Source organism: Mesoplodon mirus (genome assembly GCF_964341445.2).
Source record: "Mesoplodon mirus genome assembly, chromosome: 9".
Taxonomy (NCBI): domain Eukaryota; kingdom Metazoa; phylum Chordata; class Mammalia; order Artiodactyla; family Ziphiidae; genus Mesoplodon; species Mesoplodon mirus.
Window position 1 is genome coordinate 17,877,474 of NC_138985.1, and position 27,351 is coordinate 17,904,824.

The 27,351-nt window shown below is 40.8% G+C and overlaps 1 long non-coding RNA gene across 1 annotated transcript in view; it reads left to right on the plus strand.

The window, feature by feature from the left end:
• Window positions 1–27,111, plus strand: part of LOC309810516 — a 100,374-nt gene extending 73,263 nt beyond the window's left edge. The window contains exon 5 of the long non-coding RNA XR_014295009.1: window positions 25,664–27,111. This is a non-coding gene — a long non-coding RNA (uncharacterized lncRNA). The remainder of the gene's footprint in view (window positions 1–25,663) is intronic.
• Window positions 27,112–27,351: the final 240 nt, after the last annotated feature.

A 27,351-nucleotide genomic window follows, 5' to 3' on the forward strand; every position in this document is an offset into this window, starting at 1 on the left:
GCCTTTTAATGCCCAGTTCTGCAATCAATAAAGCTAATTTAAATTATCCTCTAACAAGTGAGGTAAAGATTAGTATTTAGGTCTGGGATTAACAAGTGGAAATAGGTCTTTCTGTGATATCCTGAGGGACACAGCACAGTTCAGTATTTAAGGCTCAAAGAAAATCTATTTTGAGTCAAAAACTCCATCGTGGACAGGCTTGTATCCCATTAGTGATGATATCTTTATCTTCTGTTCCTGAAACATCATCTCTCTATTGTGATATAACACATCTTTCCCCCACCAGCCTCAATACTATCAACTGAACTTTTCTGCCCTTTCCATTGTTTTTGAAACAGAGCCTCCAGTCACATTTACTTTGATTACTGTTTTGACAGATACTAAAACCAAGATCAGTGTGCCTGTTTTTCTTTTTTTTGCCAGTTAAAAAGTTTATTTGTGTATTGTGAAAAATGGATGATGGTGGAATCAAACCTCTATGGTATTTAGATTTTATTGGATATTTTAAAAGTCATGCTACAGTTTTTTAATCAAAATATCAATATTATTATTTAAATTACTAATCAAATTAAATTAAATTCCTACTTAAATCTATTATCAGTGTGCCTGGTTTTCTGTTGCAACCATTTTGACTATAAGTATTCAAATAGTATGTAAAATCTTACTGAAGCACTTAATTCAGAATTTGAAAATTTGTGTACAAAAACACCACTACCGGGACTCCGTAGAGTTCAAAACGGGCCATTTTGCTCCTTTATAAAATTGGTCAAAATGAAAATGTACATTTTGTTTTATTCATTCACTTTTCCCTGTTCTCTTTAGCTTAGTTTCATTCCCTCTGATCTTTGTAATCTTCCTGTCCCCACACTGGTTTTCTTTCTACAAATCCCTTAAATAATGGATACTGACATCAGTGTCCATAGTTTTAACACCTTTATTAAATCTAATAACTTTCATAAGGGGCCTCACACACCTTAGGGAATCATGAGTTTATTAAAGATTAGCTAACCTCATTTTATGACCAAATCTCTTTTCCTATTGCTCTAATATTTATTTTATCAATTGTTATTATCTTTTTTTAACAACTTTATTGGAGTGTAATTGCTTGACAATGGTGTGTTAGTTTCTGCTTTATAACAAAGTGAGTCAGCTGTACATATACATATATCCCCATATCTCCTCCCTCTTGCATCTCCCTCCCACACTCCCTATCCCACCCCTCTAGGTGGACACAAAGCACTGAGCTGATCTCTCTGTGCTATGCGGCTGCTTCCCACTAGCTCTCTATTTTACATTTGGTAGTGTATATATGTCCATGCCACTCTCTCACTTCATCCCAGCTTACCCTTCCCCCTCCCCGTATCCTCAAGTCCATTTTGTACGTCTGCGATTTATTCCTGTCCTGCCCCTAGGTTCTTCAGACCCATTTTTTTTAGATTCCATATATATATGTTAGCATATGGTATTTGTTTTTCTCTTTCTGACTGACTTCACTCTGTATGACAATCTCTAGGTCCATCCACCTCACTTCAAATAACTCAATTTTGTTCCTTTTTTATGGCAGAGTAATATTCCATTGTATATGTGTGCCACATCTTCTTTATCCATTCGTCTGTCAATGGACATTTCGGTTGCTTCCATGTCCTGGCTATTGTAAATAGAGTAGCAATGAACATTGTGATACATGACTCTTTTTGAATTATGGTCTTCTCAGGGTATATGCCCAGTACTGGGATTGCTGGGTTGTATGGTAGTTCTATTTTTAGTTTTTTAAGGAACCTCCATACTGTTCTCTATAGTGGCTGTATCAATTCACATTCCCACCAACAATGCAGGAGGGTTTCCTTTTCTCCACAACCTCTCCAGCATTTACTGTTGGTAGATTTTTTGATGATGGCCATTCTGACTGGTGTCAGTTGATACCTCATTGTAGTTTTGATTTGCATTTCTCTAATGATTAGTGATGTTGAGCATCCTTTCATGTGTTTGTTGGCAATCTGTATATCTTCTTTGGAGAAATGTCTATTTAGGTCTTCTGCCCATTTTTGGATTGGATTGCTTGTTTTTTTGATATTGAGCTGCATGAGCTGCTTGCAAATTTTGGAGATTAACCTTTTGTCAGTTGCTTCATTTGCAAATATTTTCTCCCATTCTGAGGGTTGTCTTTTCATCTTGTTTATGCTTTCCTTTGCTGTGCAAAAGCTTTTAAGTTACATTAGGTCCCATTTGTTTATTTTTGGTTTCATTTCCATTTCTGTAGGAGGTGTGTCAAAAAGGATCTTGCTGCGATTGATGTCATACAGTGTTCTGCCTATGTTTTCCTCTAAGAGTTTAGTAGTGCCTGGCCTTACATTTAGGTCTTTAATCCAGTTTGAGTTTATTTTTGTGTATGGTGTTAGGGAGTGTTCTAATTTCATTCTTTTACATGTAGCTGTCCAGTTTTCCCAGCACCACTTACTGTAGAGACTGTCCTTTCTCCACTGTACATTCCTGCCTCCTTTATCAAAGATAAGTTGACCATATGTGTGTGGGTTTATCTCTGGGCTTTCTATCCTGTTCCATTGATCTATATTTCTGTTTTTGTGCCAGTACCAGACTGTCTTGATTATAGTAGCTTTGTAGTATAGTCTGAAGTCAGGGAGCCTGATTCCTCCAGCGCCATTTTTCTTTCTCAAGATTGCTTTGGCTATTCGGGGTCTTTTGTGTTTCCATACAAATTGTGAAATATTTTGTTCTAGTTCTGTGAAAAATGCCATTGGTAGTTTGATAGGGATTGCATTGAATCTGTAGATTGCTTTGGGTAGTATAGTCATTTTCACAATGTTAATTCTTCCAGTCCAAGAACATGGTATATCTCTTGATCAGTTTCTATCATCTTTAATTTCTTTCATCAGTGTCTTATAGTTTTCTGCATACAGGTCTTTTGTCTCCTTAGGTAGATTTATTTCTAGGTATTTTATTCTTTTTGTTGCAATGGTAAATGGGAGTGTTTCCTTAATTTCTCTTTCAGATTTTTCAGCATAGTGTATAGGAATGCAAGAGATTTCTGTGCATTAACATTGTATCCTGCTACTTTACCATATTCATTGATTAGCTCTAGTAGTTTTCTGGTGGCATCTTTAGGATTCTCTACGTATAGTATCATGTTATCTGCAAACAGTGACAACTTTACTTCTTCTTTTCCAATTTGGATTCCTTTTATTTCTTCCTCTTCTCTGATTGCTGTGGCTAAAACTGCCAAAACTATGTTGAATAATAGTGGTGAGAGTGGGCAACCTTGTTTGTTCCTGATGTTAGTGTAAATGGTTTCAGTCTTTCACCATTGAGAATGATGTTGGCTCTGTGTTTGTCATATATGGCCTTTATTATGTTGAGGTACGTTCCCTCTATGCCTACTTTCTGTAGGGTTTTTGTCATAAGTGGGTGTTGAATTTTGTTGAAAGCTTTTTCAGCATCTATTGAGATGATCATATGTTTTTTCTCCTTCAGTTTGTTATTATGGTGTATCACATTGATTGATTTTCATATATTGAAGAATCCTTGCATTCCTGGGAGAAACCCCACTTGATCATGGTGTATGATCCTTTTAATGTGCTGCTGGATTCTGTTTGGTAGTATTTTGTTGAGGATTATTGCATGTGTGTTCATCAGTGATACTGGCCTGTAGTTTTCTTTTTTTGTGACATCTTTGGTATCAGGGTGATGGTGGCCTCATAGAATGAGTTTGGGAGTGTTCCTCCCTCTGCTATATTTTGGAAGAGTTTGATAATGATACATGTTAGCTCTTCTCTAAATGTTTGATAGAATTTGCCTGTGAAGCCATCTGGTCCTGGGCTTTGGTTTGCTGGAAAATTTTCAATCACAGTCTCAATTTCAGTGCTTGTGATTGGTCTGTTTATATTTTCTATTTCTTCCTGGTTCAGTCTCGGAAGGTTGTGCTTTTCTAAGAATTTGTCCATTTCTTCCAGGTTGTCCATTTTATTAGCCTATCGTTGCTTGTAGTAATCTCTCCTGATCCTTTGTATTTCTGCAGTGTCAGTTGTTACTTCTCCTTTTTCATTTCTATTTCTGTTGATTTGAGACTTTTCCCTTTTTTTCTTGATGAGTCTGGCTAATGGTTTATCAATTTTGTTTATCTTCTCAATCAGCTTTTAGTTTTATTGATCTTTGCTATTGTTTCCTTGATTTGTTTTTCATTTATTTCTGATCTGATCTTTATGATTTCTTTCCTTCTGCTAACTTTGGTGTTTTTTTGTTCTTCTTTCTTTAATTGCTTTAGGTGTAAGGTTAGGTTGTTTATTTGAGATGTTTCTTGTTTCTTGAGGCAGGATTGTATTGCTATAAACTTCCCTCTTAGAACTGCTTTTGCTGCATCCCGTAGGTTTTGGGCCATCGTGTTTTCATTGTCATTTGTTTCTAGGTATTTTTTGATTTCCTCTTTGATTTCTTCAGTGATCTCTTGGTGATTTAGTAGTGTACTGTTTAGCCTCCATGTGTTTGTTTTTTTTACAGATTTTTTCCTGTAATTGCTATCTAGTCTCATAGCATTGTGGTCACAAAAGATACATGATACGATTTCAATTTTCTTAAATTTACCAAGGCTTGATTTGTGACCCAAGTTATGATCTATCCTGGAGGATGTTCCTTGAGCACTTGAGAAGAAAGTATATTCTGTTGTTTTGGATGGAATGTTCTATAAATATCAATTAAGTTCATCTGGTTTAATGTATCATTTAAAGTTTGTGTTCCCTTATTTATTTTCATTTTGGATGAAATTCTGTCCATAGGTGAAAGTGGGTTGTTAAAGTCCCCTACTATGATTGTGTTACTGTCAATTTCACCTTTTATGGCTGTTAGCATTTGCCTTATATACTGAGGTGCTCCTATGTTGGGTACATAAATATTTACAATTGTTGTATCTTCTTCTTGGATTGATCCCTTGATCATTATGTAGAGTCCATCTTTATCTCTTGTAATAGTCTTTATTTTAAGTCTATTTTGTCTGATATGAGAATTGCTACTCCAGCTTTTTTTTTAATGATGAACATAAAGTGGTTTTTTTTATTAGTCATCCATTTTATACACATCAGTGTATACATGTCAATTCCAATCTCCCAGTTCATCACACCACCCCCCCACCCCCCACCGCATTCCCCCCTTGGTGTCCATACATTTGTTCTCTACATCTGTGTCTCAATTTGTGCCCTGCAAACCAGTTCATCTGTACCATTTTTCTAGGTTCCACATATATGCGTTAATATACAATATTTGTTGTTCTCCTTCCGACTTACTTCACTCTGTATGACAGTCTCTAGATTACTCCAGCTTTCTTTTGATTTCCATGTGTATGGAGTATCTTTTTCCATCCCCTCACTCTCAGTCTGTATGTGTCCCTAGGTCTGAAGTGGGTCTCTTGTAGACAGCATATATATGGGTCTTGTTTTTGTATCCATTCAGCCAGTGTATGTCTTTTGGTGGGAGCATTTAATCCACTTACATTTAATGTAGTTATCAATATGTATGTTCCTATTACCATTTTCTTAATTGTTTTGGGTTTGTTATTGTAGATCTTTTCCTTCTCTTCTGTTTCCTGCCTAGAGAAGTTCCTTCAGCATTGTTGTAAAGCTGGTTTGGTGGTGCTGAATTCTCTTAGCTTTTGCTTGTCTGTAAAGGTTTTAATTTCTCCATCGAATCTGAATGAGATCCTTGCTGGGTAGAGTAATCTTGGTTGTAGGTTTTTCCCTTTCATCCCTTTCAGTATGTCCTGCCACTGCCTTCTGGCTTGTAGAGTTTCTGCTGAAAGATCAGCTGTTAACCTTATGGGGATTCCCTTGTATGTTATTTGTTGCTTTTCCCTCGCTGCTTTTATGTATATTTTTTCTTTGTATTTAATTTTTGATAGTTTGATTAATATGTGTCTTGGCGTGTTTCTCCTTGGATTTATCTTGTATGGGACTCTCTGTGCTTCCTGGACTTGATTAACTATTTCCTTTCCCATATTAGGGAAGTTTTCAACTATAATCTCTTCAGATATTTTCTCAGTCCCTTTCTTTTTCTCTTCTTCTTCTGGGACCCCTATAATTCGAATGTTGGTGTGTTTATTGTTGTCCCAGAGGTCTCTGAGACTGCCCTCAATTCTTTTTATTCTTTTTTCTTTATTCTGCTCTGCAGTAGTTATTTCAACTCTTTTATCTTCCAGGGCACTTTTCTGTTCTTCTGCTTCAGTTATTCTGCTATTGATTCCTTCAGGAGAATATTTGATTTCATTTATTGTGTTGTTCATCATTGTTTGTTTGCTCCTTAGTTCTTCTAGGTCCTGGTTAAACATTTCTTGTATTTTCTCCTCTATTTCCAAGATTTTGGGTCATCTTTTTTTTTAAATTATTTATTTTATTTTATTTTTGGCTGCGTTGGGTCTTCTTTGCTGTGCGCAGGCTTTCTCTAGTTGAGGTGAGCAGGGGCTACTCTTCGTTGGGGTGCACAAGCTTCTCATTGCGGTCGCTTCTCTTGTTGCAGAGCGTGGGCTCTAGGGTGTGCGGGCTTCAGTAGTTGTGGCACACGAGCTTAGTTGCTCCACGGCATGTGGGATCTTCCCGGATCAGGGCCTGAACCCGTGTCTCCTGCATTGGCAGGCGGATTCTTAACCACTGCGCCACTAGAGAAGCCCTGGATCATCTTTTCTATCATTACTCTGAATTATTTTTCAGGTAAACTGCCAATTTCCTCTTCATTTGTTTGGTCTGGTGGGTTTTTACCTTGCTCCTTTATCTGCTGTGTATTTCTCTGTCTTCTCATTTTGCTTAACTTACTGTATTTGGGGTCTTCTTTTCTCAGGCTGTAGGTTCGTTGTTCCCGTTGTTTTTGGTGTCTGCCCCCAGTGGCTAAGGTTGGTTCAGTGGGTTGTGTAGGCTTCCTGGTGGAGGGGGACTTGTGCCTGTGTTCTGATTGGTGAGGCTGGATTTTGTCTTTCTTGTGGACAGAACCGCGTCCAGTGGTGTGTTTTGGGATGTCTGTGACCTTATTGTGGTTTTAGGCAGCCTCTCTGCTAATGGGTGGGGTTGTGTTCCTGTCTTGCTAGTTGTTTGGCATAGGGTATCCACCACTGTAGCTTGCTGGTCGTTGAGTGGAGCTGGGTCTTAGTGTTGCGATGGAGATCTCTGGGAGAGCTTTTGCTGTTTGATATTACGTGGAGCTGGGAGGTCTCTGGTGGGCCAGTGTCCTGAACTTGGCTCTCCCACCTCAGAGGCACAGACCTGACACCCGGCCGGAACACCAATACCCTGTCAGCGACACAGCTCAGAAGAAAATGGAGGAAGGAAGGAAGGAAGGAGAGAAAGAAAGAAGTAAAAGAAAATAAAGTTATTAAAATAAAAAAATTTTTAAGTTATTAAAAATAAAAAAGTAATTAAAAAAAAGAAGGAAAGAAAGAAGAGAGCAACCAAACCAAAAAACAAAACCACCAATGATAACAAGCACTAAAAGCTGTAAAAAAAAAAACAAAACCAGAAAAACGGACAGACAGAACCCTAGGACAAATGGTAAAAGCAAAGCTATACAGACAAAATAACACAAAGAAGCATACACATACACACTCACAAAAAGAGAAAAAGGGAAAAAATATATATATATATATAATATAAAAAAATGGAAGAGAGCAACCAAATCAATAAACATATCTACCAATGATAGTAAGCTCTAAATACTAAACTAAGATAAACATAAAACCAGAAACAAATTAGATGCAGAAAGCAAACCCTAAGTCTACAGTTGCTCCCAAAGTCCACCACCTCAATTTTGGGATGATTTGTTGTCTATTCAGGTATTCCACAGATGCAGGGTACATCAAGTTGACTGTGGAGATTTAATCCACTGCTCCTGAGGCTACTGGGAGAAATTTCCCTTTCCCTTCTTTGTTCACACAGCTCCTGGGGTTCAGTGTTGGATTTGGCCACGCCTCTGCGTGTGGGTCACCTGAGGGCATCTCTTCCCCACCCAGACAGGACAGGATTAAAGTAGCAGCTGATTAGGGGGCTGTGGCTCACTCAGGCCGGGGGGAGGGAGGGGTACAGAATGCGGGGCGAGCCTGCAGCGGCAGAGGCCAGTGTGATGTTACACAGCCAGAGGCGTGCTGTGTGTTCTCCTGGGGAAGTTGTCCCTGGATCACAGGACCCTGGCAGTGGCGGGCTGCACAGGCTCCCGGGAGGAGATGTGTGGATAGTGACCTGTGCTTGCCCACAGGCTTCTTGGTGGTTGGAGCAGCAGCCTTAGTGTCTCATGCCCGTCTCTGGGGTCCGCGCTGATAGCCACGGCTCGTGCCTGTCTCTGGAGCTCGTTTAGGCGGTATTCTGAATCCCCTGTCCTCGTGAACCCCGAAACAATGTTCTCTTGCCTCAAGCAGTTCCAGGCTTTCCTGGACTCCCTCCCAGCTAGCTGTGGCGCACTAGCCCCTTTCAGGCTGTGTTCACGCAGCCAACCCCAGTCCTCTCCCTGGGATCTGACCTCCGAAGCCTGAGCCTCAGCTCCCAGTCCCCGCCTGCCCCGGCAGGTGAGCAGACAAGCCTCTCAGGCTGGTGAGTGCTGGTTGGCACCGATCCTGTGTGCGGGAATCTCTCCGCTTTGCCCTCCGCACCCCTGTTGCTGCGCTCTCCTCCGCGGCTCCGAAGCTTTCCCCCTCCGCCACCCACAGTCTCCGCCCGCTAAGGGGCTTCCTAGTATGTGGAAACTTTTCCTCCTTCACAGCTCCCTCCCCGAGGTGCAGGTCCCGTCCCTATTCTTTTTTTTTTTTTTTTTTTTTTTTTTTTTTTGCGGTACGTAGGCCTCTCACTGTTGTGGCCACTCCCGTTGTGGAGCACAGGCTCCAGACGCGCAGGCTCAGCGGCCATGGCTCACAGGCCTAGCCACTCCGCGGCATGTAAGATCTTCCCGGACCGGGGCACGAACCCGTGTCCCCTGCATCGGCAGGCGGACTCTCAACCACTGTGCCACCTGGGAAGCTCCCCGCCCCTATTCTTTTGTCTCTGTTTTTTCTTTTTTCTTTTACCCTACCCAGGTACGTGGGGAGTTTCTTGTGTTTTGGGAGGTCTGAGGTCTTCTGCCAATGTTCAGTAGGTGTTCTGTAGGAGTTGTTCCATGTGTAGATGTATTTCTGATGCATTTGTGGGGAGGAAGGTGATCTCCACGTCTTACTCCCCTGCTATCTTGAAGGTCCCCCCTGAGGCTTCCATTTTTAAAACAATTTAAGTTTTCTCAATGCTGTTCTTGGCATATTGCCTTCTGGGAACTGACTGTTTATAGATATAAGGCAGGATGTTCTCTTTTACCTAGCTATATATGGGTGCTGGACCATGCTGTGGGTACGCAAGCCCCGGGCTTCCCTGAGTCCAGGACAGTGAGTTGGAGTCCTCACACACACCGGCTTGGCTGCATTTTCCGGCCCCACTGGTTCTGGGATGGAGCCGCGACCCTGGGCAAGAGGCAGTGCCCTTGAAGCTTGTCGGGAAGGCTGGCCACTGGGTCAGGGAGAGCGGGTGCCTGACAGCGAGCAGGGACCCAGGCGGGCACGCTGGACCACTCTGCACCCTGTTATTATCTTTTGATCAAGCATCCTGATAAGAAATAGAATTGAAGTCTCGTTTTTTTCTTTGACCACCCAACATTTTATTTTGATAAATTTCAAACATGCAGAAAGGTTGAAATAATTATATAGTGAATATCCATACACCCACTCATACATATTCTACTATGAACATTTTATTATATATGCTTTATTACATAACTGTGTATTTATCCATTTCTTCATCCGTCCATCAATCCACCTTAATTTTTTGATGCAGTACGTTGCAGGTATCAGTATGCTTCATCTGTAAAGGCTTCAGCATGCATATCATTAACTAGACTTTTATATTAGTTTACAGTTCTTTTTTTCTTTCAAGTAATATGTACATATAATGACCTATACACATCTTAACCTTATCATTTGCTGTATTTTGACAAATATATCACTTGTGTAACCTAAACCCCTATCAAGACAGGGAATATTACTATCACTACAGAAAGTTTCCTTGTGCCTCTTTTCAGCCAATCCTCACCCACTCTCCTCCCACCCCAGGCAACCAGTGTTCTAATATTTTTTTCCACCACAGATTAGTTTTGCCTGTTCTAGAACTTCATGCAGATGGAATCAAAGAATAGGCTCTATGGGCAAGGTTTCTTTCATTCAACATAATATTAAGATTCATCCATGTGTGCACCAACCGTTAGTTCCTTTTTCCTTCTGAGTGGTATTCTGTTATATGACTATACCACAGTTGGTTTATCCATTCTATTCACAAAGAGCTGAGTGGTTTCCAGATTTTGGCCATGTTGACTAAAGCTGCTATGAGCAATTTTGTACGAGTGTTTTTGTGAACATGTGTTTTCCTTTCTCTTGTGTAAGTACTTAGAAATGTAATTGGTGGGTCATAGGGTAGGTGTATACCTAGTATTATAAGAAACTACCACCAGTTTTGTTTCTAAAATAACTGTGCCATTTTACACTTCTCTCAGCAATGTGTGATTTTGGTTGTTCCACATTCTTGCCAACATTGTGTTGTGAGTCTTTTGAATTTTAGCCATTTTGGTGGGTATATAATGATATCTCATATAGGTACTCACTGGCATTTCCTAATAACTGGTGATGTTCAGTACTTTTCATATGCTTCTTGGCCATTCATAGGCCTTTATTTGTGAAATTTCTGTTTAAATCTTTGTCCACTTTTTTTTATTAGGTGGTTTACATTTTTTGTTATTGAGTTGTAGTTCTTTATATATCCTGGATACCAGTCCTTTGTCAGATATATGTCTGTGAACCCATGTCTTCATTGATTTCATCCATCTTGGCCTCCATTCTGTAGCATCATTGAACCAGCGTCAAATATTGTCTACATATCTTGTTCAAAGACCCTTATGGGTTTGTAAAATCCATGCTAGGTGGTATCTTTCTTCCATGCTGTAGGAAGGCAATACCGTAGTTCCACAAAACTGTTGAATGTCAAGGACTGTTTTTCCTACTTGTCCTTCTACAATATCAGGGGTTATTTTCAGAATGGAAATTAGCGTTTTTAGTTTTCTTTCAAAAAAATAGTTTCATCTAGGTTTTTTTTCTATTTATAAAGTAGTACAAAGTAAAAGAAATCTAAGAGTAATTGTAAAAAAAAAAAAAGAAAACCAAACAATATTTTAATATTACTTTATTCATAGTTATCTAGGGGAAAAAGTAGCTAGTGCTATCTGTGATTTCATGGTAATAAACTTGATAATGATATTGCAAGTTTGTGAAGACATCATCTTTTTTTTCCCAACGTACTTTTCACATTTTTTAAATCTTTGAAATCAGGAAATAAACTTTAGAGTTGGCTTCAACTCTAAGAGAGGAATTGATACCGCAGCCAGTGTAACTTGTGGCAAAGTTGATGTATTCAGGATTTGTTCTTAAAACTAAGATGCAAGTGACAATCTGGGAGTGTGAAAGTCCTTTTGCACCAAGCGTTACTACACTGATTGTAATACAAAAGGTTAAAAACATTTCAAGCATCCCCCTAGAGAAGACCAATTCAAATAAACTGTTTCAGTCATGCAACGGAACACTTCCCTTCTCTGTCTCCTCCTACTGAATGTATCACTTACGTTGTTTTATTTTTTTCTTGATGATTTCATAAGCATAGAATTTTACAGATGGAAAGAACTTTGGGGTCATCTGTTTCTATCCTCTCATTTTACAGAGGAAGAAAAAAACACACAGATACAGGGCCTTCCCTGGTGGCGCAGTGTTGAGGGTCCGCCTGCCGATGCAGGGGACACGGGTTCGTGCCCCGGTCCGGGAAGTTCCCACATGCCGCGGAGCGGCTGGGCCCGTGAGCCATGGCCGCTGAGCCTGCGCATCCAGAGCCTGTGCTCCGCGACGGGAGAGGCCACAACAGTGAGAGGCCCGCGTACCGCAAAAAACAAACAAACAAATAAACAAAACACACAGATACAAAAAAAATATGCCCAAAACAATAGAACTTGCAATTTGGGGAGTTGGGACTAGACATAGACATTCTGATTGAATAATCTTTTGATTTCATATTTTTCCTCTGTTGTCATATTTACTCTTTTCTTTCTACTGCATTTGCCAATATGGTCTCTAATTGTATCTAAACTGGACTGTCACTCAGACTGATCTTTTCCCCTTAGGTCCGTCTTGTACTTTTGTCTCAGTGAGTTTCCTAATATAGACCTTTCATCAGGCATCCTTGTACTTCAGAAACTTTAGTAGTTGCTGTTGAATCACGTCCTAAATTCTCAGGGATCTCCATACTCTAATCCCATCCTGCGTCTGCATCCTTGTTTGCCACTCTCCCCAACCTGCACCTGCCCGTCAGGATGGTCTCACTGTGACCTTGCTGCATGTGAACTCCTTTTGTGGCTCCTCTGTTGGTTCCTTACTCTGGTAAACTCCCCACCCTTCTCTCCATTTAGCCACTTACATACAGCTCATAGTTCAAAATACAGCTCAAGCTCCACCTTCTCCAGTTTTCTAAATTCTCTCCACTGCAGTGATTTCTCACCCCTAAATATACACTATAACATCCCACTTAGCAATTGATGTGTGTACTAGCTTTATAACAGCTAAACCCCCAAATCTCAGTGGTTTAACATCATAGATGTACACTTGTTGTTCAGTGAAGATAGTGTAAGTGTTCTTGTATTGCTGATGGTGGTGGGGGGGCTGCTGTGCTTTTTGCAGCTCTTTAGGGGTTCAGGGTGATGGAGGCTCTGCCCTCTTTAACACAAAACTCCCAGAGTTGCCCAGGCATTGGAAGTTGGAGAAAGAGTGGAGAAGGCGTACCTGCTGCTTAGGCACCTCAGTCAAGTAGGGACATGTCAGTACTTTGGCTGGTGAAAACTAATCACAGGGCTGCACATTTACTGGCAAATGTACCCTCTGGCTGGGTGACTGCACCCCTGGAACTGCTCTACTCTTACTCTAGTCTTTGGAGGGAAGCATAAATCTTGGGGTGGGCGTGGTGGTGGTAACTGTCTAGCTTTGTTACAGTGTTATCCTGTACTGATTTTAATTGCTTGGTGTCTTTGTATCCCCAGCTAGATTTTACACTGTGACTAAAATTCCACAAATGTGTACAACAGAAGGAGAGTCTGGCACTTAGCTATGCTCAGTGAATCCTTGTTAAATAACAGAATAATTTATGTAGTGGTTTTTTGGTTGTTGTTTTGCTTTTGTTTTTGTTCTTAATTCCTAAATTAAACCAGAAAGAGAAACAAAAAATAACAAATTACTAGGGGTTTTGTCCTTGTCCTTTTAAAGGGCACATTTGCAGTGTATTCTTCACACACAGAGTGAAATTTAGCTGGATTATCTTCACTTTAAGAATAATGAGATTCTTTCCAGCTTCAAAAACTATTTTCAATTGGTGCATCATTTCCCTTTCTTTTCCTAAACCTTTCCTTTTATAGAAAAATTGACACATATACAAAATAGAGTGAATATTATAACTAAACCCCATGTACACATCACCTGGCTTAGTGATGATTGACTCATGACTAGTGTCATTTCATCTGCATACCTCACTCCCGTCCCACACTACATTTTTTTTTTTTTTTTTTGCGGTATGCGGGCCTCTCACTGTTGTGGCATCTCCCATTGCAGAGCACAGGCTCCGGACGCGCAGGCCCATCGGCCATGGCTCACGGGCCCAGCCGCTCTGCGGCATGTGGGATCTTCCCGGACCGGGGCACAAACCCATGTCCCCTGCTTCGGCAGGCGGACTCTCAACCACTGCGCCACCAGGGAAGCCCCCACACTACATTTTTGAAACTAAACATAAATATCATATTGTTTCATGTGTAAATATTTCCACTTGTATTGCTAATAGAGAAGGCCTAAAAGAAAACCCCATAATACTATATCTCATTTCAATAATAACAATAATTCCTTTTTATCACCAAATAATCCAGTTAGTAATCAAATTTCCCCCATTAAAAAAAATTGGTTTTTTCAAATCAAGATCCAAATGCTACAGTTTAGACATACCTCTTAAATATTTTTTAAAAATATAGTTCTGTCTCTTGCCCACTTTTTTCTTGGAATTTATTTATTGAAGAAACAAGTCATTTGTCCTATAATGGTTCTCACATTCTGGATATGGCTGAATCCATCCTTACGGTTTCTTTCACAGTTTAGTGTACCTCAGTCCCCAGCATTTCCTGTAAGCTAGAGTTAGGTCTAGAATCTTGATCAGATTCTGGTTTGATTTTTCATCATAAATGGGGTTATGTATATCCATCACAAAACACATAATGTCTCATTATGTCTCTTTTTTGCTGGTAACGTTTATCAGTGGATTTAAGAGTTGTCACCCTGATCCATCCATTATAAAGTTCTCAGTTTTCACCTGTGGTCTTGGCTGCCACTGACGATCATTACCTAGATCCATTATTTCATCATGCACATTGCCTTTTTACAATAAAATCTTCCAGAATATTGAAGTATTTTATTATTCCTTTTCATCTTGTATTATTAAATCTAGTTTAGACATTTAAACTTCCCCCCCATAAAAATGGTAATTAACACCTGTTAATTATTATTATTAACACCTGTTAAGTATTTTTACATACACTGTTGCACAAATACAATCTGATCCTCTCAAAACACCTTAGAGTTAAGCTGGCTCTGTGACCTTGGGCAAAGGTCCTCATCTTAGAGACGAGGAAAATAATAATAACCACCTCTAGGATTGTTATGAAAATTAAACAAGTTAAATACTGCTTAGAACAGCGCTCACCATATTATAGTAAGAGAGAAATAAACATTTGCTACTGTTGTTATTATATTGTTATGTTGCTATCATCAAAATTTTTCTCAATTTTAGTCTACTATGTTGCAGCTTTAACTAATGTTTCTTTGATTTTTAAAAAGTTTAGTTTTTATGGAGATTAATAGGAACAATTTAATTACGTTTCCATATAATTTCATAGTCTCTGACCCCTTCCATCATAACCTTGATTAGCTTACATGTGATATGAACTTAGCTTTTACTGTTGCTTACTGTTAAATATATTTTTTAACAAATTTAATCAGTTATACATATACATATGTTCCCATATCCCCTCCCTTTTGCGTCTCCCTCCCGCCCTCCCTATCCCACCCCTCCAGGCAGTCACAAAGCACCGAGCTGATCTCCCTGTGCTATGCAGCTGCTTCCCACTAGCTATCTACCTTACGTTTGGTAGTGTATATATGTCCATGCCACTCTTTCACTTTGTCACAGCTTACCCTTCTCCCTCCCCATATCCTCAAGTCCATTCTCTAGTAGATCTGTGTCTTTATTCCTGTCTTACCCCTATGTTCTTCATGACTTTTTTTTTCTTAAATTCCATATATATGTGTCAGCATACAGTATTTGTCTTTCTCTTTCTGACTTACTTCACTCTGTATGACAGACTCTAGGTCCATCCACCTCATTGCAAATAGCTCAATTTCATTTCTTTTTATGGCTGAGTAATATTCCATTGTATATATGTGCCACATCTTCTTTATCCATTCATCCGATGATGGACACTTAGGTTGTTTCCATCTCCGGGCTATTGTAAATAGGGCTGCTATGAACATTTTGGTACATGACTCTTTTTGAATTATGGTTTTCTCAGGGTATATGCCCAGCAGTGGGATTGCTGGGTTATATGGTAGTTCTATTTGTAGTTTTTTAAGGAACCTTCATACCGTTCTCCATAGTGGATGTACCAGTTCACATTCCCACCAGCAGTGCAAGAGTGTTCCCTTTTTTCCACACCCTCTCCAGCATTTATTGTTTCTAGATTTGTTGATGATGGCCATTCTGACTGGTGTGAGATGATATCTCATTGTAGTTTTGATTTGCATTTCTCTAATGAGTAAAGATGTTGAGCATCCTTTCATGTGTTTGTTGGCAGTCTGTATATCTTCTGTGGAGAAATGTCTATTTAGGTCTTCTGCCCATTTTTGGATTGGGTTGTTTGTTTTTTTGTTATTGAGCTGCATGAGCTGCTTATAAATTTTGGAGATTAATCCTTTGTCAGTTGCTTCATTTGCAAATATTTTCTCCCATTCTGAGGGTTGTCTTTTGGTCTTGTTTATGGTTTCCTGTGCTGTGCAAAAGCTTTTAAGTTTCATTAGGTCCCATGTGTTTATTTTTGTCTTTATTTCCATTTCTCTAGGAGGTGGGTCAAAAAGGATCTTGCTGTGATTTATATCATAGAGTGTTCTGCCTATGTTTTCCTCTAAGAGTTTGATAGTGTCTGGCCTTACATTTAGGTCTTTAATCCACTTTGAGCTTATTTTTGTGTATGGTGTTAGGGAGTGATCTAATCTCATACTTTTACATGTCCCTGTCCAGTTTTCCCAGCACCGCTTATTGAAGACACTGTCCTTTCTCCACTGTACATTCCTGCCTCCTTTATCAAAGGTAAGGTGACCATATGTGCGTGGGTTTATCTCTGGGCTTTCTATCCTGTTCCATTGATCTATCTTTCTGTTTTTGTGCCAGTACCACACTGTCTTGATTACTGTAGCTTTGTAGTATAGTCTGAAGTCAGGGAGCCTGATTCCTCCAGCTCCATTTTTCGTTCTCAAGATTGCTTTGGCTATTCGGGGTCTTTTGTGTTTCCATACAAATTGTGAAATTTTTTGTTCTAGTTCTGTGAAAACTGCCAGTGGTAGTTTGATAGGGATTGCATTGAATCTGTAGATTGCTTTGGGTAGTAGAGTCATTTTCACAATGTTGATTCTTCCAATCCAAGAACATGGTACATCTCTCCATCTATTTGTATCATCTTTAATTTCTTTCATCAGTGTCTTATAATTTTCTGCATACAGGTCTTTTGTCTCCTTAGGTAGGTTTATTCCTAGATATTTTATTCTTTTTGTTGCAATGGTAAATGGGAGTGTTTCCTTGATTTCACTTTCAGATTTTTCATCATTAGTATATAGGAATGCCAGAGACTTCTGTGCATTAATTATGTATCCTGCTACTTTACCAAATTCATTGATTAGCTCTAGTAGTTTTCTGGTAGCATCTTTAGGATTCTCTATGTATAGTATCATGTCATCTGCAAACAGTGACAGCTTTACTTCTTCTTTTCCGATTTGGATTCCTTTTATTTCCTTTTCTTCTCTGATTGCTGTGGCTAAAACTTCCAAAACTCTGTTGAATAAGAGTGGTGAGAGTGGGCAACCTTGTCTTGTTCCTGATCTTAGTGGAAATGGTTTCAGTTTTTCACCATTGAGGACGATGCTGGCTGTGGGTTTGTCATATATGGCCTTTATTATGTTGAGGAAAGTTCCCTCTATGCCTACTTTCTGCAGGGTTTTTATCATAAACGGGTGTTGAATTTTGTCGAAAGCTTTCTCTGCATCTATTGAGGTGATCATATGGTTTTTCTCCTTCAATTTGTTAATATGGTGTATCACATTGATTGATTTGCGTATATTGAAGAATCCTTGCATTCCTGAAATAAACCCCACTTGATATGGTGTATGATCCTTTTAATGTGCTGTTGGATTCTGTTTGCTAGTATTTTGTTGAGGATTTTTGCATCTATGTTCATCAGTGATATTGGCCTGTAGTTTTCTTTCTTTGTGACATCCTTGCCTGGTTTTGGTATCAAGGTGATTGTGGCCTCGTAGAATGAGTTTGGGAGTGTTCCTTTCTCTGCTATATTTTGGAAGAGTTTGAGAAGGATAGGTGTTAGCTCTCCTCTAAATGCTTGATAGAATTCGCCTGTGAAGCCATCTGGTCCTGGGCTTTTGTTTGTTGGAAGATTTTTTATCACAGTTTCAATTTCAGTGCTTGTGATTGGTCTGTTCATATTTTCTATTTCTTCCTGATTCAGTCTTGGCAGGTTGTGCATTTCTAAGAATTTGTCCATTTCTTCCAGGTTGTCCATTTTATTGGCATAGAGTTGCTTGTAATAATCTCTCATGATCTTTTGTATTTCTGCAGTGTCAGTTGTTACTTCTCCTTTTTCATTTCTAATTCTATTGATTTGAGTCTTCTCCCTTCTTTTCTTGATGAGTCTGGCTAATGGTTTATCAATTTTGTTTATCTTCTCAAAGAACCAGCTTTTAGTTTGGTTGATCTTTGCTATCGTTTCCTTCATTTCTTTTTCATTTATTTCTGATCTGATCTTTATGATTTCTTTCCTTCTGCTAACTTTGGGGGGTTTTTGTTCTTCTTTCTCTAATTGCTTTAGGTGCAGGGTCAGGTTGTTTACTCGAAATGTTTCCTGTTTCTTAAGGTGGGATTGTATTGCTATAAACTTCCCCCTTAGAACTGCTTTTGCTGCATCCCATAGGTTTTGGGTTGTCGTGTCTCCATTGTCATTTGTTTCTAGGTATTTTTTAATTTCCTCTTTGATTTCTTCAGTGATCACTTCGTTATTGAGTAGTGTATTGTTTAGCCTCCGTGTGTTTGTATTTTTTACAGATCTTTTCCTGTAATTGATGTCTAGTCTCATAGCATTGTGGTCGGAAAAGATACTTGATACAATTTCAATTTTCTTAAATTTACCAAGGCTTGATTTGTGACCCAAGATATGATCTATCCTGGAGAATGTTCCATGAGCACTTGAGAAAAATGTGTATTCTGTTGTTTTTGGATGGAATGTCCTATAAATATCAACTAAGTCCATCTTGTTTAATGTGTCATTTAAAGCTTGTGTTTCCTTATTTATTTTCGTTTTGGATGATCTGTCCATTGGTGAAAGTGGGGTGTTAAAGTCCCCTACTATGATTGTGTTACTGTTGATTTCCCCTTTTATGGCTGTTAGTATTTGCCTTATGTATTGAGGTGCTCCTATGTTGGGTGCATAAATATTTACAATTGTTATATCTTCTTCTTGGATTGATCCCTTGATCATTATGTAGTGTCCTTCTTTGTCTCTTCTAATAGTCTTTATTTTAAAGTCTATTTTGTCTGATATGAGAATTGCTACTCCAGCTTTCTTTTGGTTTCCATTTGCATGGAATATCTTTTTCCATCCCGTTACTTTCAGTCTGTATGTGTCTCTAGGTCTGAAGTGGGTCTCTTGTAGATAGCATATATACGGGTCTTGTTTTTGTATCCATTCAGCCAATCTGTGTCTTTTGGTGGGAGCATTTAGTCCATTTACATTTAAGGTAATTATTGATATGTATGTTCCTATTCCCATTTTCTTAATTGTTTTGGGTTTGTTATTGTAGGTCTTTTCCTTCGTTGTGTTTCTTGCCTAGAGAAGTTCCTTTAGCATTTGTTGTAAAGCTGGTTTGGTGGTGCTGAACTCTCTCAGCTTTTGCTTGTCTGTAAAGGTTTTAATTTCTCCATCAAATCTGAATGAGATCCTTGCTGGGTAGAGTACTCTTGGTTGCAGGTTTTTCTCCTTCATCACTTTAATTATGTCCTGCCACTCCCTTCTGGCTTGTAGAGTTTCTGCTGAGAGATCAGCTATTATCCTGATGGGGATTCCCTTGTGTGTTATCTGTTGTTTTTCCCTTGCTGCTTTTAATATGATTTCTTTGTGTTTAATTTTTGACAGTTTGATTAATATGTGTCTTGGCGTATTTCTCCTTGGATTTATTCTGTATGGGACTCTCTGTGCCTCCTGGACTTGATTAACTATTTCCTTTCCCATATTAGGGAAGTTTTCAACTATAATCTCTTCAAATATTTTCCCAGACCCTTTCTTTTTCTCTTCTTCTTCTGGAACCCCTATAATTCGAATGTTGGTGCGTTTAATGTTGTCCCAGAGGTCTCTGAGACTGTCCTCTGTTCTTTTCATTCTTTTTTCTTTATTTTGCTCTGCATCAGTTATTTCCACTATTTTATCTTCCACCTCACTTATCCATTCTTCTGCCTCAGTTATTCTGCTATTGATCCCATCTAGAGTATTTTTCATTTCATTTATTGTGTTTTTAATCTATGCTTGATTCATCTTTAGTTTTTCTAGGTCCTTGTTAACTGTTTCTTGCATTTTGTCTATTCTATTTCCAAGATTTTGGATCTTGGAAATAGAATCTTGGATCATCTTTACTATCATTATTCTGAATTCTTTTTCAGGTAGACTGCCTATTACCTCTTCATTTGTTAGGTCTGGTGGGTTTTTATCTTGCTCCTTCTCCTGCTGTGTGTTTTTCTGTCTTTTCATTTTGCTTATGTTACTGTGTTTGGGGTCTCCTTTTTGCAGGCTGCAGGTTCGTAGTTCCCGTTGTTTTTGGTGTCTGTCCCCAGTGGCTAAGGTTGGTCTAGTGGGTTGTGTAGGCTTCCTGGTGGAGGGGACTAGTGCCTGTGTTCTGGTGGATGAGGCTGGTTCTTGTCTTTCTGGTGGGCAGGTCCACGTCTGGTGGTGTGTTTTGGGGTGTCTGTGGACTTTTTATGATTTTAGGCAGCCTCTCTGCTAATGGGTGGCGTTGTGTTCCTGTCTTGCTAGTTGTTTGGCATAGGGTGTCCAGCACTGTAGCTTGCTGGTTGTTGAGTGAAGCTGGGTGCTGGTGTTGAGATGGAGATCTCTGGAAGATTTTCGCCGTTTGATATTATGTGGAGCTGGGAGGTCTCTTGTGGACCAGTGTCCTGAAGTTGGCTCTCCCACCTCAGAGGCACAGCACTGACTCCTGGCTCCTCAATTTGGGATGATTCGTTGTCTATTCATGTATTCCACAGACGCAGGGTACATCAAGTTGATTGTGGAGCTTTAATCCGCTGCTTCTGAGGCTGCTGGGAGAGGTTTCCCTTTCTCTTCTTTGTTCCCACAGCTCCCGGGTCTCAGCTTTGGATTTGGCCCCGCCTCTGCGTGTAGGTCGCCGGAGGGCGTCTGTTCTTCGCTCAGACAGGACAGGGTTAAAGGAGCAGCCTCTTCGGGGACTCTGGCTCACTCAGGCCGGGGGGGAGGGAGGGGCACGTAGTTCGGCTGGATCCTGCAGCGGCAGAGGCCGGCGTGACGTTGCACCAGCCCGAGGCACGCGGTGCTCTCCCAGGGAAGCGGTCTCTGGATCCCGGGACCCCGGCAGTGACGGGCTGTACAGGCTCCCGGAAGGGCGGTGTGGACAGTGACCTGCGCTCGCACACAGGCCTCTTGGCGGCGGCAGCAGCAGCCCCAGCGTCCCACGCCCGTCACTGGGCTCCGCGCTTTTAGCCGCGGCTCGCGCCCATCTGTGGGGCTCCTTTAAGCAGCGCTCTTAATCCCCTCTCCTCGCGCACCAGGAAACCAAGAGGGAAGAAAAAGTCTCTTGCCTCTTCGGCAGCTCCAGAGTTTTCCCGGACTCCCTCCCGGCTAGCTGTGGCACATTAACCCCCTTCAGGCTGAGTTCTCGCCGCCAGCCCCAGTCCTCTCCCTGCGCTCTGACCGAAGCCCGAGCCTCAGCTTCCAGCGCCGCCCGCCCTGGCGGGCGAGCAGACAAGCCTCTCGGGCTGGTGAGTGCCGGTCGGCACCGATCCTCTGTGCGGGAATCTCTCCGCTTTGCCCTACCCAGGTACGTGGGGAGTTTCTTGCCTTTTGGGAGGTCTGAGGTCTTCTGCCAGCGTTCAGTAGGTGTTCTGTAGGAGTTGTTCCACGTGTAGCTATATTTCTGGTGTATCTGTGGGGAAGAAGGTGATCTCCGCGTCTTACTCTTCCACTATCTTCCCCGGAAGTCCTAAATATTATTTAAATACTCTGTTTTCGGGCTTCCCTGGTGGTGCAGTGGTTGAGAGTCTGCCTGCCGATGCAGGGGACACGGGTTCGTGCCCCGGCCCGGGAAGATCCCACATGCCACGGAGCGGCTGGGCCCGTGAGCCATGGCCGCTGAACCTGCGTGTTCAGAGCCTGTGCTCCGCAACAGGAGAGGCCACAGCAGTGAGAGGCCCGCGTACCGCAAAAAAAAAAACAAAACAAAACCTCTGTTTTCTTTATTTATAGAAGACCAACGAAAAATCATTTTCTACCCCCTAACCCCACCCCTACCCCCATAAAAAAAACAATTAAAAGAAGATAATATTTAACTTGCACTGTTGAGGCTATCTGTACCATATTCTCCTTTACGATATGAGAAAAACAACATGCTTTCACATATTTTATATGATAAGCTTTTAATATATTTTAGAATAAGCCTTAATAGAATCATAGAGTCCTAGAGCTTAGAGGACTGGGGAGAGCCGTCTCAGCACTTCATTTGCAGGTGAAGAAACTGAGGACTAACTAGGTTAAAGGACTCATCCAAGGTGTCCAACTTCACATGACCAACCAGTGGCAGAGCCAGGACTAATACCCAGATCTTAAGTCAAAAGCAGCCCAGGTCTCCAAACCCTTTCCATTATACTTCGTAACGCTAAACTGTTTTCACTGTCCCTCCATCAATGCTCACAACACCACGTTACAAGCAACAACATCACTATTTGGTGCTAAAAGTGAGAAACATGAGCTCCAGGTTTGACGACACGCAAATGTCAGTGGAACTTAGCAACGTGGAACCCAGGAACCCATCCCTGTGTCACGACACTTTAATGACAACAGACACTAAATGTATGTAAGACTAAATGAGTGTAATGTGTATGTACATTAATACCTAGACGTAAAGAGAAGGGACAGCTCCTTTCCACTGACACCGTGGAAAGGTGACACACTTGTGACACACAGTCATATATGAGGGTAGAATTGCAAGGCAGATTTTAGGTGATTTTTGACTTTTTTGTTTGTTTTTACTTTTAATTGTGGAGAATTTTAAATATGCACAAAAACAGACATAATAGTGTAATGAATTCTTACGGTCCCATCGCTCAGCCCCAATCTCCATTAACCTAAGGCCAATCTTGTCCCATTCCTCCCCTCATCCAATCCCCCCTTTTGTATTATTTTGAAGCATATTTCTCTAGAAGGCGAAAAGTTTTAAAATAATTACAAACATGACCAATTATCATGCCTAAAATTTATTAATATAATCAAACAGGCAGTTCGTATTCAATTTTCCCATTGTTTTATAAACATCAACTTTCTTAGTTTCTTTTTTTGAATCAGGATCTAACCTCTCACATTGTGACTATTTCTCTTTAATCTATGTTGCTTCTCTCTTTACTCCTTGCAATTCACTTGTTGAAGAAAACAGATGATTTGACCTGTAGCTTTCCCCAGAGTCTGGACTTTGCTTGCTTACATGCCTGCACTGTAGTTACAAGGCAGCTTTAAACATTAAAGAAAATGTTTGTGCATATTATTAACAGGTTTCACCAATTTGGTGGTATTATTTGGGGTACTGATGATAACAACTAGAGGTCCGGGTGGTGATCCCAGCTGGTTGTGAGCGCTCTGTGATGGAGTTAGGTGTGCTTGTCCATGTGAGCAGCTGCTATCAGGCTGAGAAAACTTGTCTAGTGCCCCAGTCCCTTCCTGCTCTCTAATCTAAATTGGGCCTCTTGTTATATAGTGTCAGAGCACCCTTTACTTTTCCTTCACAGCAGTTGGCACAATTTGTAATTATAGAGGTCTTGGAAGATTTATAGTCAGAAAAGTCATGAGTACATGAATGTAACAGTGTATAACTAAATTCTTTATAACACACAAACCATGGTTTCCAGCTGGGAATGGGAAAACATAAACTTGACAATTCAGGATAATCATTTCCACTTTGGAACTTTTTCTCTTGTGATTAAGCACCAAGTCAAATTCCATTCTTCCTTCCTCTTCTCTTCTCCCGGGGGACGACTACATTCCTGGTCAGGTCATCTCATGAACATGCTGTCCTTTACTTGGTTCTTACCTTTAACTGAGTTTGGGGCTATTTCTTCAGCCTTCATTTGTCCCAGTTTCATAGGCTTCTTGTAAAAACTCTATGGTCAGTGAGTCTTCCAGACAAGAAGAGGAGATTCAGAGGACGTGATAGTATAGATGCTAATGGGTGCTGAGAAGGGTGCTGGCACCCTGTCCCCTACCGGGGCAAAACCGAGGGAGGTAATTGCAATACCCAGATTTACTTAGGTGAATCTCAAGTTTGGAATAGCACCCAGCCAATAGACACCTGGCCAGCGAGGACTGAGTGAGTCCTGGCAGGTGGCCTGAGGGCAGCTTTATAGAACCTGCATATGCCTGGGTGCCGGCGGAAGGAAATTGCTGAGAGGTTTTAAGCCTCTGAAGGATTTGAGGGTGGTGGCAAAATGCCAAGAGGCCCGGGGAACCAGGAGAGACTGAGTATGTAGACCTTGAGGCTGGAAGCAATGGCAGGGACCATGGCCACCAACAGTGGGTGCCAAATACCACTTGTGGTAAACTGTACCTCAGCTGGTGCATGTCTGTGACCCCCCCCCCCCAAGGATCATGTGGACAGTGACACTACAGATGTCCCCAGTGGTGGAAGGTAGTTAAGATTTCTTGGGGAAGTTGGCTCATCAGAAGAAGGAGGAGGAAAACTTTGAATCATAATGAATATTTAGTAGTTTTAAACAGAAAGGGACTGAACTATCTTCAAGTGGCAAGGTTGAGTTAATTTTCCTTCCATCAGCAGAAAGGGGACTCAAGAGCTAAGTCTGAATTCTGTGAGAAAAGGATAAAGGCAAATTCCAACACATGTGGGGGACTATAAACTTTAAACCCACTATACAGCTCACATTTATGTGTTTATTTTTAAATGTCTATCTTCACTACATTGTAAGTTTCATGAGGGCACAAACCATCCCTTTTTTTCTTCTGTATTCTTAGCACCTAACCCAGTGCTCAGTACTTGACAGACACTGAAGAAGAATTTACTGTATGAATATTAGACCCACATCAGAGCTCCTTCAGAAGTACTTGGTACAGAGCAAGCGCACAATAAATGATCTTTTCTCTTCCTTCCTGGAAGAATATATATTTCTTTGGGCACAGTCCATCTTGCTGTTGAAAGCCAGTTCTGCCTTGGGTGGCTCTGAAGGTAAATCTGCTTTGGTATTTTTTATGGGAGCTACTTAAGAAACTGAAGACATAGTGTCTGTCTTCTCTAACCTTTTTCTGTATCCAAAGGGTGTACTGGTTGCAGCAGGAGCCATAGCTGCAGGTACCAAGGGTCTATTCTGTGGAAGATGCTGACTACTCAGTAGTGATTGCCCCACCACCAACATCGTCCTGGCCCCTTAATTCCCAAACTTTCTCTCCTTCTCCCTCTCAGCCTGGGGCCCAATCTGTTCTCATTCTCCTCTCCTTTTTCTGTGCCCCTGCTCTTGTCTGCCCTTCCCCATTGACACCCCTAACCTTCACCCCCTTTCAGAGTAGAACTCCCAGCCAGACAGGTTGTCCTGCATGGTTCTCATTTCAGGTAGAGGCATCTTCTTCTTTGGAAAAACCAACAAGGGATTTTATAAAGTATGTCAGTATGCAATTTAATACCTAAATTTTAAACCATTAATTCGTATTCCACTTCATTTATAAAAGTATTTAAGGCAAGTGTATCTTAGTAAAACATTTGTTGTAAATAAATTCACTAACCAGTAAAAAAAAAAAAAAATCTACGAGCTCTGATTTAGACTTGGAAAATATGGACCCCATTGTACAGTATTTCCTGAACTTGCCTGCAAAGAATTACCTGTGCTCCTTGTTAAATACACAGATTTCCTCAGCAGTTCCCCTGGAGATCAAGTGGGTGGGCCTGAAACCTTTTTTTTTTATCTTTCTGTAGGTAATTCTTTGCATCTGATAAGTTTAAGAAAAATTGCCAATGTACATAACAAGGACTAGGAAGGTGAAGACACATGAGGAGTAGGGGCATAAGTGGTGGAGATCGGTGACAAAGAAATTTCTGAGTGAAAAGGAATTTGATCCAGCACTTTTTTTCTCTTTTCCCAGTACTAACATACCTGTGTGAATGCTGATTGTTTTTTAAAAAACACCTAGATTTCCCTGATGGCGCGCAGTGGTTAAGAATCCACCTGCCAATGCCTGGACACAGGTTCGAGCCCTGGTCCAGGAAGATCCCACGTGCCGCGGAGCAACTAAGCCCGTGCGCCACAACTACTGAGCCTGTGCTGTAGAGCCCGAGAGCCACAACTTCTGAGCCCACATGCCACAACTACTGAAGCCCGTGCATCTAGAGCCCATGCTCTGCAACAAGAGAAGCCACTGCAATGAGAAGCCCACGCACTGCAATGAGGAGTAAGTAGCCCATGCTCACCGCAGCTAGAGAAAGCCCGCGTGCAGCAACGAAGACCCAACAGCCAAACAAACAAAAAAACTCATGGCATTATGGAAAACTGATAATATTGATTGTGGCAAAAGATACTGAACTATCAAAGTAAAAAAAAAATGAAAATGTTGGTCAAGCTATGTCAAAAAATACTAATTACAGTCATTTCAGTGACCTCCTTCCTGTCGTATCTTATTGCCATGAAGCACAAACAATGAAGTGTAATGTCAAATGTGCATGATTAACTAAGCTGTAAGCTTTATTTGATTAGAACAGTAACCTGTCTCCCTCTGAATACCTGTTTGTATCTTTATGTAGTCAGTCTTTATAGGTAGTTGTACATGAGCATGTTACCTTCTCAATTGTAAAATATTAAAAGGAACACGGCATAGATAAGGCCGTCCTTTATTCTCATTTTTGGAAATTTAAGGCAAACACCTGTTACAATGGCAGATTACTCATGTTATAATCTCTGCCTTTTTTGAGAATTTTGTTTCTTTTTGCCCCATCCCACCTTGAATAGGAGAATTTCACACTTCAAACTTACTCCACTTGGTAAAGAACAGTACTTACAGAAAGGAAAACCCTGGAGCTTTATACTCTGAGACCTCCACCCACTGAGAGCATAGTCAGTCGCCTTTCATTCCCTGCAGTCTCAGGTTCACTGGGGAGGAGAGCTTTCAGGAGACGGGTAGAGAGACCTGGAGAACTGGAATGGGCTGGTGCTGCTGGAAGACCTCAGCGCTGGGGGTGTGCATGGCCTTGTGGAAGCTGGAGCCTTCCAGGCCTTCTGGTTCGTGATCCTGCCATTGTGTCCATTGCTTAAAAGGTGAGAGTATTAAGACTAATAATTCCTAAAGGACACGGTTTTGTAGTATGAATCTCTTCTTAAAAAAATAGGGCGCAACATGAAAGAGGGTTCATAGTGCAGGCTTTCAGGCTGCTGTATTCTCCTCTCCCCAGTGTCTGTGGCTCTGCTGTTTCGTGTCAGGAATCTGGCTTCTGGCCAGAGACAGCATATTTTCCAAGCCTGTTGCTCTGAAAACTATTGTCATTCAGAAAAATCCCCAGTTGCTTCCCAAATTAGTACTTACCAAATGCTGGATACTTTTAGAGATTTGCAGCCTTGTAATCATGTCTGTTAGTTTTATATTACCTCCTCTTTGTGTGGTTTTATGCAAATA